The sequence below is a fragment of the Coenobita brevimanus genome, chromosome 73 (genome assembly GCF_032717465.1).
Source record: "Coenobita brevimanus isolate Jiangsu-jjx chromosome 73, ASM3271746v2, whole genome shotgun sequence".
NCBI classification, from domain to species: Eukaryota; Metazoa; Arthropoda; class Malacostraca; order Decapoda; family Coenobitidae; genus Coenobita; species Coenobita brevimanus.
In genome coordinates, this window is record NC_137026.1 from 29,815,035 (window position 1) to 29,832,426 (window position 17,392).

General features: G+C 44.8%; 1 protein-coding gene and 1 long non-coding RNA gene across 2 annotated transcripts in view; both read left to right on the forward strand.

Moving 5' to 3' along the window:
* The first annotated feature begins 257 nt into the window (after positions 1-257).
* Positions 258-9,618, forward strand: LOC145407550 (uncharacterized). The gene is made up of 3 exons (XR_013898732.1): positions 258-483; positions 8,846-9,040; positions 9,386-9,618. It is a non-coding gene; the product is annotated as an uncharacterized LOC145407550 (long non-coding RNA).
* LOC145407549 (uncharacterized) overlaps positions 6,791-17,392 on the forward strand; it is a 305,436-nt gene continuing 294,834 nt past the window's right edge. The window contains exon 1 of the mRNA XM_080278476.1: positions 6,791-6,852. The gene's annotated coding sequence lies outside the window, so the exon portion shown is untranslated. The remainder of the gene's footprint in view (positions 6,853-17,392) is intronic.

The window sequence follows — 17,392 nt, forward strand, 5'->3', positions numbered from 1 at the left end:
TAAAGTGCTTAATTTGATATTGGCCTTCGTTTCTTGCAGAAATGCCTCTTTTTTCCAAAATAAATGGATTCACATCACACACACACACACACACACACACACACACACACACACACACACACACACACACACACACACACACAAGTTTTCATGACTGTGGCAGTTCCAACCACATACTCTCTGTTTCCAAAATTAGTGGAATTGCATACTTGTTTCTGCTGATGAGAGGCAAAGAAAACACAAAACTAAGTATTTTGTGTTAGCCCCCAAGTAACCCAAGTAATACTGCCTGTTTTATTAGGAAATTTATTAATATACTTTGCATATTCCAGGTCCACTTTGATGATGACCAGTTTGAAAGTAACAGGGCAGATGGCTGGAGGAAGCTTAAACCAAATGCAGTCCCTACTCTATTTTGTCACCAGCATAGAGAAGCACTAGGGAAGCACAACAGAGAAGTATCTAATAGTGCCGCAGAGGTAAGTGTGTAATGTCCATTATCATTAGGCTCACAATCTCGTTCCCCATGAATTTGTCTATATCATGGCCCAGCTGGCTCAGCGGCTTGGTGGCGCATTTTTACAATTTTCTCTTTGCAACTAACTTTTTCTCATATAAGTAAGTTTTATTGCTTACATATGAAAGAGGTCTAAATTGACAAGCTCACATATCTGAAAGCTGGTGTATAAAGCTGTCATAATGAGCACTGGCTGTATAAGGAAACTGTGAGGTGACTTTGTTGGGGCAGTTGCTTACCATACCAGCTATATAGTTGATGGATCTGCTCAGTCAGTTATACAAAAAAAAAAAAAAAAAAAAAAAAAAAAAAAAAAGAAGAAGAAGAAGAAGAAGCTGTAGCTAATTAGAGATACTCTGGTAGTTTCACAAATTGCCACAGATTTTTTTTTTTTTTAACTCTTATCTTTGTGTCTTCCTGACTCCTCTTGCATTTGCAGAAAACATGATCAATCCAGTGCATCGCTGCACAACATTAACCCCTGAAGACTGCAATTATTTCAAGCAAGTTCCCCCCCAGGTGCTATTCGGGAGGCAAATTGATTGTGTTCTGGCTAAAGAGGATGAATTTACACACCTGACAAAGCAGTTTGCACTCCCGTAGGCCTGATGGTTACCACATAATCGCGCATCAAAGTTTAAAAAGTTTATAATAGTTACCCCTCGAAAACAATCTAAAATGTAAAAATTTTGATAACTGCCTGTTTTTCTTATTGAAACAAGTCATTTTAACCCCTAGGCGCACATACCTTCAGCTTATGGCACATACCTTCAGCTTTCTCCTGGAATGTTTGTTGAGCTTTCGTCGGTTACCGTAGGACTTGTGGAGACCTCTGAAGTTGGGTAACGAAGTCTCCACTTTACACTTCCCGACAACCCTTAATATGATTACCACAGCCAGATATTAACACTATAAACACTACTCTATGATTTTCAAGTAGTTTGGGATCTATACTCCAAAAAAAAAAACCCACTGTGAAAGCAATGAAAATTACGAGCACGTATGACTGTCGCACTTGCGCTAGTTCGCTCTTGGTACTCTGTCATTTATTATTCATAAAACCCCTCACACTTTATATTTCTGTTACTATATCACACTTACATATATCTGGAGTTTTTCTCCATAAGTTTCCTTCAGTAGTATTAGTAGTTTATTGTCACTGAAGTCATTCAATTTTTCATTCAGTAAAATACGTAGAGAGTCAAGGATTCACTTTCACTGTTATAACATAAAGTATTTGTACTCATATTCTTATATTACTACTGTAATTACTTACATTCTATTTACATTTTCTATTGCATTTTCAATATTTACCCTTCTGTTTCACTTACACTATGTTAGTCACTGTCACTTTCAGTAAGATAAAACTATAATACACTGTTCAGTCATATGTACTGAACATCCATTGTTTTCACTTGCTATTTACACATTATTTACACATTATTTCCACATTACTCTCCTTTCCCACTTGCACTTTTAGAACTGCTTCTGGCTATGGTAATCAAAGAAGCAGGTAACACAGAGGGGAACCTGGCACTCAGCGCACTGCCAAGAGGTGCGTTTGTGCTCAGGCTTGCGGCGGGTGGTATGTGCACACACCTGACACCTGCGGATCACAGCCTTCCTTTTACCTGTGGCAGGCATTAGCTCCAGTCTGTGCCGATCCATATACGCCCTTTGCTCAAGTCAGTCGGGAAGTGTTACTGGATGGCGCCTTGGAGTTGCTGCTGTCACCCTACCATATCTTTCCAGCAGCTGCTGAACACAAGTCCTGGCGAACAACCTCAGGGAGAAGGACTTGGGTGGCTTGACCTTCATCTTGTACAGGATGAAGGCGTTCAGCATCGTCATATCTATGAGATGCAGAAAAACTTTCCTGTACCACCTAGTATTCTTCCTGAGGCAGTTGATCTCACCAATCATCATGTCGGACTTGTCCACCAGCCGCATGTTGATATTGTAGTCTAACACAGCATCAGGTTTCATCACAGGTTCGCCTGTCCTACGGTCGACCTTCCCACTATCTATCATTCATTTCCCCCTTATGTACGGTGGTGAGCATGTGCACGACCCTCTTGTCATGCCACCATATTGCCAGCATCTTCTCAGACTTGCGTAGGTGCACGTCTCCTCACTGCGAGGTTCCTGCCTCTGTGAATTTAGGGAAGTGGGCACGATTACTTTTGACAGTGCCGCAGGAGCCAATGCTGTGCTCTGAAAGGTATTTGCCAAGTTTCGGTGCTGTATAATAGTTGTCTGTATACAGCACATGATTCCCACCAAAATACTTTTCAAGGAGCACTTTCACTACACAGCCTGAGAAGCCAAAGGGGGGTGTTTTATCCAGATCGACAGTGCTGGCTGAATAAATGACGAAGTCAAAGATGTACCCTGTCTTACAGTCGCACAGTACAAAGAACTTGATTCCAAAGCGATGGCATTTGCTTGGAATGTACTGTACAAACCGAAGACGTCCTCTGAACAAAACCAAGGATTCGTCAATGACAACCTTCTGAAAGGGGTGGAAGAATGACATAAACTTATCCTTCATTCTGCTCAGAATCTCCCGGATCTTCCAGAGTGGGTCGGTTTGGGAAGGTACATCGTTGTCTGCAAAGTGCAGGTTTCCCATGATGTTCTAGAAGTGATCTCTGGCCATGTACTTATTGAAGGTGGGTGAGGGTAGTAAGGGGTCCATGGACCAGTATTCTTCCAACTCATGCTTCTTTGAGTGTGGCATGAGAAGCATGAGGGCAAAGAACACATACAGCTCCTGCACTCCCAGCATGGACCACTGTTGCATCTTGGCTGCATCTGTACCACTTGCAGCACATTGTGATTCATACCTGTTGGTCTCATCACATATGTGCTGCATGACTTCGTCATCTAGGAAGGCCAAAAGGTAGTCCACACACTCAGCATTATCGTCAAGAGTGAAGGCAGGCTGTACTCCTGAGGAGCTCTCATCAAAAACTAAATGTTCTGGCACAAAATCGGACCTTTCCGTCCACGCGAAGGCGTCCAGGATTCCCTGTCGTGGCGGTGTAGGGTGGGTGAGGGTGGTGGGTGGCTGTGAGGCAGATTTACCCCGTTCAAGGCCACTCGCACTGACCCTAAGTTGCCGTACAGCACTAGCAGCCCTTACTCTAGTACCAACTCTACTTTTACTTGTCCGGGATTTACCTCTTCCTCTACGGCCTGCCTTCACTGTTGATGCTGGTGGTGACTCCGACAACGAAGACTCCGGAGATAATTCAGCGGACGAAGAGGAAGAAATGAGTGAAGTGGGGCTTGGGGAACGGGGAGGTGAATCAACTCGGGACTCATGGCGGGCTGGGTCACGCGGGGCCATTGTTCTGGGGCTAACACGTCGCCTTTTCACTCCCTTCCCAAATTCCTTCCCTTGCTGCACTAACGGCTCCTTTCCCTTGGAGCTAGGGATAACTTCCAACACTGAAGCACTCGTACTAGCACTTTCTGGCATGATTTCCTCACCCGGCTCATCACACGATTCACCCGAAGGGTCAAAATCACTATCCATGATCACCATAGACAATTTTGCTAGTTCACGTGCCACTGCAGAGTCACTTAGTCCTTTCCTGCTTCCCTCACGACTTTTTATGGGTGTAGAGGTCACGGGGCCCTTTGCAATGGGCGCAGAAGCGGCAGAAATAGCGGGGCGCAAGTGCGACATGTTTTGACCACAGTGGAGGACAAGGAACTAAATGCCGTGGCTTATCTGAGAAGGCAAGGGTTGACAATGACACTGAGGCTGACAGCTGCTAACTTACATGCTAATAAATTATTGGTAGAAAATCTCGGCAATACATAAAGAAATAGGTAGTTCCAGGTGAATGTAAATGTCACTTAGGCTTCTCCGTTCCTTTCTGATATATATTTTTATTACAGACATAGATTACAAGGCATAATTCAAAGGGGAAATTACCGTGGTAATGTAGCAAATGAATGCACGTGAGATGTTGTCAGGTGATAATTAGCCAATTCCCGGTGTATAACACTATCACTTACCTTATTTTTTTTTGGTATATATTATTTTGAGAGTTACTGATGTAACATGCAGCTGGACAAGAGGACCACCAAGACATAAAGTAACTTGGTGGTGGGATGAGGGTGTAGAAGCTACAATTAAGGAGAAAAGAAGGCTTTTCCGGGAATGGAAGAATGTTAGCAAAGAGGAATATTTGGCTGCCAAGCGTAGGACTAGAAGAGAGGTATACAGGGCAAAGTCTGAGTCACAGAGACAATTACTTGATATTGATGAGATGCAGTTTGGGTTTATGCCAGGTAGGGGGACCACTGATGCCATATTCATTGTTCGACAGCTTCAGGAAAAATATTTTGGTAGGAGAAGGGATCTTTATTTTGTTTTTGTTGATTTGGAAAAGGCCTTTGACAGAGTCCCTAGAGAGGTGGTGAAGTGGGCAATGAGAAAGCTTGGCTTGGAGGAGTGGCTGGTTAGGGTGGTTATGGCCATGTATGTGGGTGCTCACACCCAGGTGAGAGTGAATGGAGATTTGAGTGATGAGTTTTCCGTGAATTTTGGTGTGCATCAGGGGTCAGTCTTGAGTCCCATGTTGTTTATCATGGTACTTGAAGCCCTTTCACGTGACTTTAGAAACGGACTCCCGTGGGAGTTGTTGTATGCTGATGATTTGGTGTTGATTGCAGAGAATGAAAGGGAGGCGGAGGAAAGGTTTAGGGAGTGGAGAGATGGTATGGGGCAAAAGGGTTTAAGGGTAAATGCAGATAAAACAAAAGTGATGATATCTAGGGTTGGTGGCGGTACTGTCAAAGACGAGGGAGAGTGGCCATGTGCAGTTTGCCACAAGGGCGTGGGAAGTACAGGTTATCCCTTAATTCACGCGAACTTTTTTCACGCGATTTCGGTTATCCACGAATTTTTCGTACAATAATTAAAACAAAATTATGGTATTCAAATAATCTATCTATCTATCTATTGCCAGACGCCTCAATCCCATTTGGGGTGGCCACAAACAAATCGCCTCCAAGTCGCCCTGTCCCCCGCCATTTCACTGCCCAGCTCCCAACTCACACCCCCCTCTCTCATATACCTCTCCACCCCATCCCTCCATCTCATCCTCGGCCTCCCCCTCCCTCTTCCCCCCTCCACCTCACTCACATACACTCTCTTCGTCAGTCTTTCACCCTCCATCCTCTCCACATGGCCAAACCACCTCAGTGTGTTCCTCATAACGCTTCCTATCACATCCACATCCACACCACAACGCTCCTTTATATCCTCATTCATCAGCCTGTCTCTCCACGTGACTCCACAGGCTCCTCTTAAATAACTCATTTCCACTGCTCTCACTCTTGACTTGTGTCCTTCCAACAATGTCCAAGCTTCACATCCGTACATTAGAGTTGGTATCACAATACTGTCATGTAGTAACTTTTTCACTTCCATGCTCACTTCCCTGTTTCTTATCACTGCTTTCAAGGAACCAGCAACCTTTCTTCCCTGCTGTACCCTTTCAAGCACTTCACCCTCCAAACCTCCATCCTTACTCATCACACTGCCCAAATACTTAAACGTACTCACATTTTCCAATTCCTCACCATCTAACCTCGCTGTACATTCACTAACTTCACCTCTCTCAAAGACCATCACTTTACTCTTCCCTATAAGTAATTTCAATATACAAGAGAAATAAATAAAATATAAAAAATGCCTACCTGCTGCCCGTGTGCACACATATATGTATGTGTGTGTGGGAGCCTGGGAGGTCGGTCTACCACGCACCACACAGTCAGTTTGAATCCGATGGTCGAACCATGCATGACTTGCAAATCGTTATTTGTGGCTTATTTTTCTGCCTTCCAGTAATTGCTTGCCTTGTCTGTCAACATGGGGCATAAGCGTAGTGCTAGTGATGCATGTGGTAACACACCAAAACTGACTTGTAAAGTGATGTTGCTGACAGAGAAAGTTAAAGTGTTGGACAAACTTCAGGGAGGAATGTCGGCGACAATTCTCCGTCAGGACGATTCCCCATCATTTATTTACATACCAGTTTATTTAGCAAGTACAGTACACTAGTTTTTTACTTATACGAGTTATAAAATCCCCGTGAAAATTAGTTATTAAAGTATTAATTAATCAATAATAAGTATATTAATAGAATGACGGGGAATTGTCCATGTTTTGACGGTGAATTGACTTGATGGTGAATTGTCTCAGAACCGTATGTGTGGAGTGAGTCAACTGTTTATACAATAAAGAAGGAGAACGTAGCAACGGGAGACAGTGAGGGCTAGTGCACCAGACTGCTAAAATGTCTCCACCTACGCATGTGAATTGTCTTGTAACCGCATGTTTGGGGTGAATGAGTCAACTGTTCATACAATAAAGAAGGCAGAATGTAGTATACGGGAGGCAGTGAGGGCTAGTGCACCAGACTGCTGAAGTGTCTCCACCTATGCCTGTGCTTGTCAGGTTTCAGTTAAATTTCTTACATTTTTGTTGTTTTTAATACTTTATGCTAGTTTATAAGGTGTATGTAGTGCATAAACAGTATTATTCAGATTTAATATACGTATAGACATGTGTAATTAGGTGCACACAAGGGCAGAACATATACGCGACTTTACCACATACGCGAAGGGTCTGGGAACCTAACCCTCACGTGAATTAAGGGCTTACCTGTAATTCCATCTTGTGCGGTGTGTGTGGTAAATGGGTGCATAAGAGATGTAGTGGTATCAGAGGTAGACTGCGAGATAATGCTGATTTTATGTGTACGGCGTGCCGGGGTGAGCAGGTGGAGATTGTCAGACGTGAAAGGATTGAACTTGCTGGTGAATCTCTTGAGTGTGTGGAAGAGTTTAGTTATTTGGGAGACATGTTGTGTGCTGGAGGTGGGCTTGGAGCTAGCTCTGTGGCTAGGGTGAGAAGTGGTTGGAAGAAGTTCAGGGAGCTCTTGCCTCTCCTGACATTAAGAGGGCTCTCCCTACGTGCTAAGGGGTCTTTGTATGCAGCATGTGTTAGGAGTGTAATGCTGTATGGCAGTGAGACCTGGGCAGTGAAGGAGGAAGATATTCGCCGGCTCAGACGTACAGAAATGACAATGATTAGGTGGATGTGCAGTGCGTCCCTGCGTCCAAGGCCTGAAGGGGCTGGGTTTACAATGGAAGAGTTGAGAGGTAGGATGAGACTGGAGTGTATTGGTGATGTGATGAGGAGAGGTAGATTGAGGTGGTTTGGACATGTGGAGAGGATGGGGGATGATAATTGGGTGAGGAAGGTGAGAAGTGTTAATATTGGGGGTGGGGTTATGAGGGGTAGACTGAGAAAGACATGGGACGAGGTCATTAAGTGTGACCTTAGGGTTAAGGGACTGAACAGGAAGGCTGCAATGGATCGTGCAGCGTGGAGAGCCGCCATTAGGTGACCAAGGCCGACACATGCAAGCATGTTGGAGCCTTTAAAAACGAAACGAAATGAAGTATAGGGCATAGGGCTTATTTCAATGGATGAAATCTGTGGAAAAATCCTGGGGAGATTTGCTTAGCGCAGCGTTGCCTGGGAGGTGAGAGGACAGGGTAATGGAGGGCAGGTAGGGAGGGGAGTCAGGAAGGGGGGAAAATCACTAAAATGTCAACAATGGATGGGAGTACAGATGAGATTTGGAGTGCTGACTAGTGTTGGACATTGGCAGTACTGATTGATGATACAAGCCACCACTTGAAAGCCCGGGATAATTCAAAATAACACAGAATCACAAAAGTGACGCCCCGCGGTATGATCCATTGCGCCCGAGCATCACGAAAGTGACGCCCCGCGGTTAAGGGGTTAACATCTTGGCAGCCCGATACCTCTCGGGGGTCTGTAGGGGGTGGGAGGGTAGTGAGGGATAAGGTGGGAGGGATGAGGTGGGGTTCAGGGAGGACACAAGGCTAGCAGGGTGGGAAGAAGGGCGAGAGTGGCTGGGAAGGGACACAGGTGGTGGTGGGAGGAGAGATGCAGGTGCATGGAGGGGTGGGAGGGCGATGGGGGACAAGGAGGGAGTGGGGAGAGGGTGGCACGGAGCACCCCAGCAGGGGGTGCCCCCCCACCACCCAGGTCGATCCGATCCCCCCTCACGCCACCTCAGGAGTGAGTTCTCATTGGCCTGAAGCCATGTACATCATAATCCAGGCAGAGGAAGCACTCCTCAGTATTTTACAGGCTCCACTCTGTTGATGCAATTAGGCAGTTTGGCATAAAACTCTCATCGCATCAATTGATGCGATTAGGCATTAAAGGGTTAGCTTGAGAATAATAAATAATGAAATATTTTTTTGCAGATTGTAAGTTTCACAGACCATACATATTGCAAGTTACCCATATTGGAACTGATAGGAGTGCCTGATACACCAGTTGCTTCGACTGTCGGTGATGAGCCCTCTACAACATCATGCTCTGGTTTGGATGGTCCAGTTGATGCGCCCTCTGCATCCTTCTGCCCCAGTTTACAAGTTCCAGTTTCTGAGGAGGCTGTTGTAAGTTTCCACAGAACACAGAGTATTGCACTGTGAATATTCATTGTTCAGTCTATCTGTATCCAATATGTCACTAATCCAGTTTTAAGGTTTTGCACCAGTTTTTGTTTTTTAGCATCTGTTTTTCAGTTGTACAGTCCCTCATGATCCTTAGGTTTCCAGTAGGTCACATGTACAGGTCTTGGAATGCATGTCCACCTAACCAGTTATGTGATGTTCACTATGGTCGGGTTGTGTAGTGACAGACTTTTGATTTTTTCTTTTCTTCCATGTGACCCTTGTGTGGCCTGTGTGCCCATTGTTAAGATGCACTGCCTTAGAGTGTTTTATCTTGATATTTTGCAGGTGTCTACCTCAGCTTGTGGTGTATTTTGGAAGCAGCAAGCCACAGTGCCTCAGACTCAAGTACAGGAACTAGAAAAGCAGCTAAAACAACAGCAGCAGAAGCAAGAAAACCTGCAACAGAAGGAGGAGTCTTTCACAAAACATAGTCACTATTTGTTTAATGAAGATCAGTTGGTGGCATTGTCTACCTCTGAGGAAAGAATGAGTAAGTGGAGTCATAAGACTTTGCAGATATTATCATGCATGAGATTTTCTTGTGGCACAAGAGATTATGATGGCATCCTCAAACAAAGGTTTCCACTTTGTTTTGACAGTAGCACCTTGGATGATGTATTTTGCTCACCATCTACTCACTCGATAAAGTGCTGCTCTTGGGTGTCTGCCCTTTCCTTTCCTCCATCCCTTTTTTCTTCCATCCTCTTCTGTCTTTCTTTACTTCGTTCTTTCCTCGTCCTTTTTGAGGTGACTTTCTTTCTTCATTCTTTCCTCTTCCTTCTGCCTGTGGGTGACTCTACACTGAGTGACAAGCCAAATGGTTTCCTGTACACCAAGAAACCAGTTACTACACTGAGTGGTAACCATATAACCAAATTTTGGCACCTGGTCTTCATTCTTTCCATTTCCTTCTGCCTGTGGGTGAGTCTACACTGAGTGATTAGCCAAATAGTTTCCTATACATCAGGAAACCATTTACCATGCTGGATGGTAACCATATGAGCAAATTATGGCACCTGGTGGTTTAGTGGGTAATTACAGCGCTCCAGTCAGATTGAGCCAGTGAAGGTTTATGTCCAAGGGATGGTTGGAGATTATTGCTCACATAATGTCACTCAGGGATGAGTGAGGCTGATCACTCTCATCTTAAATGTCAGGATCAATTTGCCTAGCCCCGGGCTCCTATGCTCCTCATGGGGCAATGTAGGATTGGATTATGGATGGATGGTTTAGTGGGTTAATCACGATGCTTCAGTCAGATTGAGCCGGTGAAGGTTTATATCCAAGGGGTGGTTTGGGTTTATTGCTCACGTAATGCCACTCGTGGATGAGTGAGGCTGGTCACTCTTTATCCTAAATGTCAGAACCAACTTGCCTAGCCCTGGGCTCCTGCACTCTTTATGGGGCAACGTAGGATTGGATGATGAATGAATGAATGAAACCCAGAGTAGAAGCACTGTCACCAAGTGAAAAGCGACCATGCCGTGACAACAGATGAAATGAGAATTTCACCAAAATTAGAATATGACTTTTTCAAATCTGTCTATAGGCCACATCACCTTGCGTGGCCACAGTGGGTTAGCTGAAAATGCATTGGTTTTTATGGTGAGTGGTCTGACAACACATTGGAAACAAGCTGTGGCTTATTACAGTAATAAACACACACAAACACGCACAGAAGAGCAAATATAGTACAGTCAAGTTGTCTAATCAATGACAGTATGGTTCTGGACCACTGGTGTGCTTTAGAAATTCCATGGTTTATAATTATCATAACTTATGGGAAAAATTACTTATGGTGTTGGCCTTTCAGCCAAGTTGCCACATATCACCCTACCTACACCCAACTAGTCACCAGCGAACACTAGCACATACTCAGATAATTATTCAATATATGTATTACTGGGAATAAAAAATATTACATATTAAATAAACAGTATTAAAGGGTCTTACCTGACTCCGACCAACAACAATGCTTAAATGGAAGGAGTGGGGGTGGGGGTTCCGAGATTAGAGGCATACAAGGGCCTCTCAGCATGAGGTGAGTGTGGTGGTGCCTCATGCTGCCGCTGCCTCAGCCCAGCTTCTTCCTCCTGATCCTCCCTCAGGAACCCCTCAAAGTCTGCTGCAGGGATAACTGAAGCAGTGTCGTCGTCGTTCTCAGCTGTCTCCATGTTGTCGGGTGAGTGCAAAGGGCCAGGCTGTGGCTCAGGTTGTGCTCCTACCCGGGCAGAGTAGTGTGTGATCAGCTTCTGGTGACATTCGTTAACACGGCTGTTATGCATTTCCTTGTAAAACACCACCGTTTTTTCCATACAGGCCACAAACTCATAATCCCTTTCTTCATTTCTCTCAGAGGCTAGCACTTTTTCCTTCAGATTGTCCACACCCACTAACACATCACTCAGGTCCTTCATGGAAGGCTCATGCCTCTCCACCACACTCCCTTCACCTGCCTGACTCTAACTTTCCATACCTGCCACATGCACGTCATCCTTAATCACCGCATCAAACACGGCCTCAAAGGAGTCTGGGTCACTAATCACCACTGCCATGATGTCCTGAGCTGTCACTTCACTACACCCAGGTACAGTACATGGTGGGCAAGAGCCACAAGCTCCTCCGCTACATGCTGCAGTTGCTCTGACTGGTCGGTGACTGGCATGTTGAGGTGAGGCAGGACAAGGCGTCAAGCGTGCACTACAGTTGCCAGATCCAGGCTACCCCTTGCTTTAATTAACCCCTTAATGAAGCCCTTGACGTTGTACTGGTGCCAGAACTGTGCAACAGTCAAGACTTCCTGCGGGGTTGTGGGGTCATGTTCAAACATGGGCTTCTCTTCCTTGCTACCTGCCTCGGCATTGCTACTATTGCCACCAGCAGGCCCCTCAGTCCCCTCCAACACCTCCATCTCTGGCATTTCAGTGGTCACTGCGCAAATATATAAACTTTCCATACATAAACTGACTGTACAGAACTTTCTTGTTGGTGATTATTTCCTGGTCAAGCGACTGGAGTAGAGATGTTGTGTTTGAGGGGAAGAACAGCACTTTCACCTGTGGGTGGTGAGAGGTGAAGTGCTGGGGGTGGCACAGTGCATTGTCCATTAGGAGGAGCACCTTGAAGGGCACATTCTGGATCTGGCAGTGCTCCTTGGCATCACTCATGAACAAATCAGACCAGTCCACCACTAAGTTTGTTGTTGCTCAAGCCTTCGCCTGCTGCCGCCAGTAGACCCCGACTCTCTTATGTTGTTCAGGTTCCTGAAGGCTCGGGGGTTTTTTGCCTTGTGAATAACAAACAGCTTCATCTTGAAGTTCCCTGCAGCACTCATACACAGAATAACGGCATACCAGGACTTGTCCACCTTTCTTCCCCGGACCTGTCGTTGCTTCTTGGAGATGTAGGTTGTTGAGGGCAGGAATTTCCACTACAGTCCCGCGTCGTTCATATTAAAGATGGTGGTGAGAGTGTAACCATCATCATCAGTCACTGCTTTTAGGATGGTCAGGAGATCAGCAGCACCTGAGGCGTCTGCAGAGGCACGTTCACCTGTAAGATGAACATTTTTCTCCTTCAAAAAGCTCTGGAACTATCCAGGGCTGGCTTGAGATGACTTGGCAGGGGTCACACAGAGGCATCGGCAGGCGACAGTATGAAAAAGCTTAGCCTTCTCATGCAGTAGTGAGTCGTCCACCGCAGTGTTCTTCCTAGCTTGCCGCCAAACAAACATCTCGAGGCACGTCTCAGTCCAGATGAGGGCCGCATCAGAACAGTGAAGACGTCCATCCAATGCCCCAGACATGTAGGCCCGTACGCACTTCAACACCTTCTCCTTGCTCTTGTAAACTGTGTGGATAGTCGATTCGTTGACACCATAATCAGCAGCTGCTCTTGCCTTTTTCTCTCCATCATCGATGCGACGAATGATATCCATTTTCTGGTCATGTGTAAGTGGTGGCTTTTTTTCTGTCCCCGTTGTGACGAAGTCTTAGGCTGGTTGTAGTCTGGCATTGTGTCACGCTGGAAGAGCAAGTAAGGGAACCAAAAAAAGGGTGGGGGGCCAAGTAGTCCTCAGGAACTTTGCACGTGGTCACTCTCACAGCAGGTGGTGCAGGAATAAACAATGGAGGGAAGTAGTGCATGCACTTGCTGCCAGGGAGGGGTTATGATTGGCTTCTCATTGCTTGTCATGCATGCCTGTGAATGGCTAATGGCCGTGATTTGTGGCACAGACACGCGCCAAGGAAATCTCAATGGAAATGCATCACTTTGGCGCTGAAAGTCTGCGCTTTAAGAATATAACCATGGTTTCTGCTACATTTAGTTCTGAGCGCAAACCATGCCGTGGATTAGAAAACTTTGGCATACAAACACACGTTTTATGCGACTTGACTACCAGTTTGTAAGCATAGCAGCAGGGAAGACCCATTAAACTATAAACCAATGTTTCTTTCAAGTACCATTTGTAAATTGTGTAGAAAAATCAGAAGGAAGAGATGGATTGCATATTTAGAGAGAGGGAAAAAAAAGATAACCTCTAGGAAGTTTGGTTTCAGAGAAGGTGCTTCATGTATCACAAGCCTTCTGAGTTTTTATGACAGAGTTATTAATGTGTTACAGGAAAGAGCTGGGTAGGTGGATTGTGTTTATTTGGATTTCAGGAAGGCATTTGACAGAGTACCACATGCGAGTCTGATTTTAAAATTTAATAATAATGGTGACATACATCGTGTTTTATTGAAATGGTACGTGGGGGCACACAGGATCCACTCACTTGGTGTAGTACTGCTCTCGGATGCCTGCCCTTTCCTCTCCTCCTTCCTTCTTTCCTGCCTTCCTCTTCTGTCTTTCCTTCATTCTTTCCTCTTCCTTTTGTCTGTGGGTGGCTCTACACTTAGTGACAAGCCAGATGGTTTCCTATACACCAGGACACCATTTACTATGCTGGGTGGTAACCATATGACCAAATTATGGTGCCTGGTGGTTGTGTTTACGTGCAATGCGACCGCGTAATTGTGTTGAATCGTGATGCGCAAAAATGTTTGTTTGAGCATTTGTTAATTTCATTTACAAGAACAGCAATAGATATCGATCTAATTCCTTTTGCATTAGATTGTTTTTTTTTCAGAGAGTGTCAGAAAAATACGAAGCAAAAATTTTGGCAATTGCGCATGATGTGACCGCGAAATTGTCAAAAATTGCTACACGCGATAATACAGTAATCCCCATACTTTCCGGACGCCCACTTTCCGGACACCCCACTTACCGGACATTGTGGGCCTGGACCTTCGGAACCCAAAAATGGCCAAGAAAAGAAAAAAATCCCCCCAAAATCCGAATTTTTTCCCACCCATAATTTGAGATTGCCGCGCAGTGCCAAACAGCTGTTACACCAGGGACCCTTCACCCCTCCCCCCCCTCCCCCTGTTAGGGTTGCCATTTGGTATTTTTCATTACCAAATGTGGGCCAATTTGGTAATGAAAAATTCATTTGGTAATGAATCAGAATACAGTAATGCATTACCAAACTGATTTTTCACATGTATGAGGATACACAGGATGGAGATGGTGGATTGTTTGCTCTCTCTGATTAATGTGCTAGCCTGCATAGCATGAAAATAATCAACATGCTGTTAATTATAAGAAGAGTGATTACATGTTACTTGTATATATACTTATACTCCGTTTTTTTTATCGAGGCGAAGATGAACTTGACATATTGGTGATTATTGGCTGATTGCAACGTTACTTCATAATCTAGCATTCTTAACTGACAACATATATCTGAGGGGGAAATTTAGCTAGTAAATATTTTTTGGACATGTTGCATTCAGCCAGTCATCATCAACCTATCAAGTGCATCTTCGCCTCAATAAAAAAAATGGAGTATAGTGAAGAATAAATGCTAGCTTTATGAATTTGGTAATGAAAAGTTAAATTTGGTAATGAAAACTGAGGAGTTTGGTAATGTGGCCGTTGCAGTCTGGCAACTCTGTTCCTCCGTCACCAACACTCCAACAGTTACTGCCTAGCTTTGATTGCGAGTAGATGCTTATCGCAGTGGAAGCCACACGTGCTCATTTTTTGTGAATAAACAGTGATTAAACTGCAATACCTCGCCACTAGACCACATGGGAATTTACAGTGTTGTGCAGTGTCAAGAAATTAGAATTTAGAGTGCAAAGGATTAACTGTGGAGTGCAAATTGGTGGTTGAAGCTGGCGTGGTGCAGTTAAGAACAATGTGCAGTGTTAAACAATTATAATTCACAGTGCAAAGAATTAAATGCAGCACAACGATGGATTATTGTACGTGCTTCAAGAACATTTTTACCACTGTCAAAACCTTAGAAAATGCAGCCACAAACTTGCCGTAAGTACCCTGGCTGAGGTACAGTCACTTCTCATTCCTCATTCATTGGTTCCTTTTCATTTATTTCATGCTTTATGTCCATTATTGGTGTGAATAGGGTTTTAAATAGGTTTAAATAGGTGCTATGCATGTCCGGTAGGGAGTTATTTAGGTGGCTTTCAAAGTTAGGCTGGGTTAGGGTCCTTAAGTACCAGTCCAGGAGCCAGGGGCCCACTTTCCGGACAGGACCACTTGCTGGACATGCCTTTGGCTCTATTACATCAGATAGTTGAGGGATTACTGTATATGAAAATCATTTTTTCAACTTTTTGGTCAGAATTGGTCATTTTGGGATCAATGTCGTTATGGAAACAGCTAATGGTATTTGGAAATGTTTTATGATGGATAGATTATTAGTTATTCCTGCAAATTTTTGCCGGCAAACACTAGTGTACAGTATATAAATAATGTATGCAAAGGCCCATGTAAAACTTCTTTGTTTTCCTTACTAATTGGTTTTGTTCAAACCAGTTTTCAAACCACTTTCTCCTATAGACTGTAGCACCACTCGAGCAGGGCAGTACTCCCGAGGTGGATGGAAAGCTGATGACAGGGAGTGCTGGAGCTCCCGTTTCAATAGCCCTCAGGACTAGTTCCTGACCATCCCCCTTTGCTGAACTTTTTCAGTGTCTCAGTTACACAGAGAGTAGGCCAGCATGCTCTCCAGTACAAATTTCTCTAACTATCTGCACCAAACTACATGCACAGTACACACTACACTTCCTATTCAAAATTTTAAAAAAAATGGCGTCTCTTCACCAAGCCTCGGAGTCCCCAGGGGGGGGGGGACTATAAATGCCTGCCCCCACCATCCGCCCCTCTCCCGGTGACGACTCGAGGTGCCTGGAACCACTGTCTGACTCTCTTCTTCTTCATTTTTCCAACATTCGCGGCCTTTCCTCTAACTTTCGCTCTGTTGAGCACCACCTCTCCTCCTCTAAACCTCACCTTCTTTTTCTAATGGAGACTCTGCTGTCTGAGGCAACTGACAGCAAACCATTTTCTGTATCCTTCTACTTTCTCTATACTCATTTCAAAGCCAAAGGTGGCTGTTGTGTATATATACGCAACAACTTAACTTGCTCTCGTGTTCCTGAACTCGATTCTTCTGAATTCTCCACACTCTGGCTTCGGCTCTCCTGTCATTCTCTGACTAAATATATCTGTGCTGTTTACTTATCCCCTAATTCTACTGACTATCAAAAATTCTTTGACTATCTTACTTCTACAATGGAACACATTCTATCCATTTCTCCTTTCTCTGAAATCTCCATTCTAGGAGATTTCAGTGTTCACCACCACCTTTGGCTCTCCTCTCCTTTCACGGATCCACCTGGTGAACAAGCCTACATCTTTTCTATCCTTAATGACCTAGAGCAGCTTGTACAGCACCCTACCTGTATCCCTGACCGCCTTGGAGAGAGCTGCAGCATACTTGACCTCTTCCTCACAACTAATCCTTCTGCTTACTCTGTTAATCTTTTCTCTCCATTGGGCTCCTCCGATCACAACCTTATTACCTTAACCTGTCCTATCACTCCGGTACGGCCTGTGGATCCTCCAGGGAAGAGTCGTCTGTGGCATTTTGGAGCCGCGGACTGGGAGGCCCTCAGGCAGTACTTCTTTGATTTTCCCTGGAATGATTATTGCTTCCATGGCTGGGAGCCATCTGAGTGTGCCTTGCGCATTACGGAGGTTATTCTCTCGGGCATGGAAGCATACATTCCTTTCTCATATCCTTTGACTAATGCAAGAAAGCCTTGGTTTAATCACGCTTGTTCTAATGCTGTCCGCAACAAGGAGAGGGCCTACAAAAGGTACCGGAGCCAACCCACCCCTGAATCACATCATCTTTACGTTTCTGCCCGGAATCGTGCT